Source organism: Ipomoea nil, unplaced genomic scaffold, assembly GCF_001879475.1.
Source record: "Ipomoea nil cultivar Tokyo-kokei standard unplaced genomic scaffold, Asagao_1.1 scaffold2926, whole genome shotgun sequence".
NCBI lineage: Eukaryota > Viridiplantae > Streptophyta > Magnoliopsida > Solanales > Convolvulaceae > Ipomoea > Ipomoea nil.
Genome location: NW_017619354.1, coordinates 3780867 through 3784804, shown reverse-complemented (window position 1 = coordinate 3784804; position 3938 = coordinate 3780867).

The window sequence follows — 3938 nt, the reverse complement described above, 5'->3', positions numbered from 1 at the left end:
GCACAATCATAATTCCATGCACCATGGTCCACACATTTGTGTAAACTATAAATAAAAAATACAGTATATTTTTAATATATTAAAAGTAAATTATTTTTATACATAAAATACATGATTTTTTATATATATCAAATAATGTACTTTTAGTATATTAAAAAATATATATATTGCATTCATGGTCCACACAATTATGTGGACCATGGTCCACACAATAATTTGCGCCCATTGCATGCTTGACCTGAGATATACAAATCCTCGCACCAAACCATTTCGCAACGGTAAATAGTTGACTGTATTGATCTCGTGAAATATTATTCCTTACCTGATTTGTATTGATTAAATAAATTCTAATTAATTAAAAAACTTGTAGCTCAATATTAGCTCTTTGTGTGTTTATTGACACTTTTGAGTTAATTAATCATGGACAACTTAAGTTAATTTATCTCTTTATGACCATATCACTCATTTTCTAAAGTGAAAGAATATTGCCATGATAAACAAAGCTTTAGAGTATATTAATGTTTTGGTAATTGGGAGTTATTGTTAAGTGGGGGGAAAAAGTAAAAAATAAAATAATTATAATAATAATAAACAATATAAAAAATAAGATATTATTGAGCTTTAAATGGCTACCATATTTATTCAAACAAGAAGTAATTGCAACGTAACTAGTTTGGGGCAGTCATCCCATGTGCTTGTTCTTGAGATAGAAATAATGTTACTCTACAATGACCTGCTGTATAGTATTGTTGTCATTTCAGTAGGATGCATGCATAGCTTCTAAAGCTCCGGCCAGTTGGAAAGCACCTATCCTAAATTCCATTCCTGTGAGAAAAAAAAAAAAAAAAGTAATAAAGGAAGAAGAAGAGGAAGAAAGGAATGAAATCATCATCAATTTAATTTGAATCCATTGCCATATGGTCGTTCCAACTCACGTAAATATACGAGGTCCTTTATAATTTTCTTTATGTTTCATAATATGGGAAAAAAGAGGAATACTAAAGATTATATTAATAATTAATATTATTTTTTGGGATTAAATATGAGGGAAACCTTCAAAGAAACGCGAACATGCTAAGCTCATTTCTATTATATTATGTGCATGTCCCTATGCAAGTGATTCAACTTAACTTCACAAATAACAATATATGTTTGCTCATCAGCCAGTTAATATGATACTCGTTCACCAAGTTTCCTATCGAGCCTCTTGTTATGGTAGTCCTTTTTAGAAGATCATATATTCCTTTCTCAACCACCCTGCAGGTAGGGTGAATATAATGGGTAGGGGGTCAGGGGGAGGTCCAACCCACTAAAAACACTCAAATTGTGCTTGCTAATAATTAGGTCGTAATTGATGATTTTGTATTAATTAAAGATTACTTATATACGTAGCTTTGAAAACTTGAAAAATATTTTCTAGAAAATAATTTTTAAAAAATGACCTATTTTTTAAAAAATATTTAAATTTTTTAATGTTTGACTGAAGGTCAGAAAATTATCTTTTTCTGTTTGGTTCAAAGTTATTAAATAGCATTTTTCCTGTTTGGTCTATTTTCTTGAAAATTAACAAATTATTTTTTATATAATAATAATAATAATAATAATAATAATAATAATAAGTGGTTGTAGGGATGGCGGTTGTGATTGTATGGTGGTGATGATAGTGCGTAGTGGTAGTGGTAGACGGGTGGTGGTGGTCGTATTGATGGTAATAATAATTTGGAAATTAGTTTTAAAAGAGATGAGCGAGAAAATAAATAATTCAAAAAATGTCTTCCAACTAAAAATCTAGGAATACATTTTTCGCCAAATTGAGCATTTTTTTTTTTCCGTTGACCATAATGAAAATTTTCGTTTAACTTTATTTTCCTTGAATACTTAAACACGAAGAAAAATTCAAAAAATAACTTTCGGAAGTCATTTTTTGAGTTTCCAAATAGACCCTTAGAGTTTTAATATTATAATCATCTCAAATGTTTAGCTAAATTTCAAGTACAAAAGTTTTACTAATGCTGGTGAGTGGTGACAATGGTTTTTAGACTATTATTTTAGTAGGCAAATGAATTACTATAATATATAATGAGTCAATTAATAAAGTGATAGTGTATGATTAGCAATTTGTGTAATCTGAATTCGTTTACGGGTCGACACCATAACGACGCGAACACAATAAGGTTAAACACAGATATGACATGTTAATGTTAACGGGTTGACATTCTTAACACGAACACCAACATGATTTATAAACGGATTGACACGATAAACATGTTTTGTTAACAGGTTTCAATTCGGATCGTATTGACATAAAATGACACGAAACCCATTTAAACCCTCTAAAATTTTAATAGGTTCAACGGGACCAGATAAGACACAAAAAGGATCCTTAACAACCCATGACACGTACATTAAAGATAAATCACTATTTAGGGATGGCAAAATGTGCCCCGTACACGTTGGGAACGGGGACGGGGACGGAGATACCCCTCCCCGCCCCGTCCCGTCCCGTCCCTGAATAATTAATATATTTATATATATAATTAGAAATTAGATTATTAGAAGTTCTGCTTCTGCATGTCATACACGATACAGTCATACTTATATTTAAAATTTTCATATAAACAATAAGCATGCATAAATCATATATTGTGTACTGTATATTCAATATTGATTATTACTTACATACTGATATTGTGTATATATTCGAATATATTATATATTTTTTCAATTTTTTTTCCTTTTTTTTTAAAAAAAGTGTACTAATTTGACACTTTGACTATGCGTTGACCGGGGATGGGTATTATATTTCCCATCCCTGCCAAATTCTCCGCGGACAGGGGATGGGGAATTTTTTCAAATCCCCGCCGGGGACAAAGACGGGGTCGGGATAGCGAGACGGGGAGTATACTCCCCGCCCCCGCCCCGCTCCGTTGCCATCCCTACCACTATTGTAAAAATCGGTCTAGGCGGCCGCCTAGGCAGAGGCAAATTATTCCATAGGCACCCAACTCGACCGAGTCGGCGCGAGTTAGCGGCGAATTCAACCGAATTCGGCCTTGCTAATTTTTTTAAATTATATATATATATATATATATATATATATATATATATATATAAAATATGCCAATGACCTTGTGATCTAGTAGCACCAAGTGGCTCTTTCATATGGAAGGTCATGAGTTTGAACTTTAGTGGGGTCATATCTAGATTGAGAAAGTAGTTATGAACATATGCATTGTTTTTTTTAAGCTAGCCGCCTAGCTAGGGATAGTTATGCTGTGCATCCGTATGCACCATGACCATGCATGGTGCATACGGATGCCAAAACGACGTCGTTTTATTAAAAAACGCGCGTCTCTCCTTTAAAAAAAATTTAGGTTCGATTCCCAGCAACAACATTATATTGTTCATTCATTCTGGAATTTTAGTTCATAGATTATGGAATTATAGTTCATTGATTATGGAATTATAGTTTATCGATTATGGAATTGTAGTTCATCAATTCTGAAATTTTAGTTTATAGATTATGGAATTTTAGTTCATTTATTCTGGAATTTTTAATTCATAGATTAGATTATGGAATTATAGTTCATCGATTATGGAATTATAGGTAATCGATTATGGAATTTTAGTTCATATGTTGTTGCTGGGAATCGAACCTGATTTTTTTTTAAAGGGGAGACACGCGTTTTATTAAAACGACGTCGTTTTTGCATCCGTATGCACCATGCATGGTGCATACGGATGCACAGCATAATTTGCCCCTAGCTAGAGGCTAGTTCTACCCTAGATGTTGGTCGCTGGCATGTTACTAGATTTGGGCTGCAACGTTGGCCTTGTTTATAATTTTTGAATTAGGTTTACCCTAAATGTTGAATTAAGCGACACCTAAAACTCAATTTAGAAATTAAGAGCTTTATTTAATGTATCTAGTATGTGAG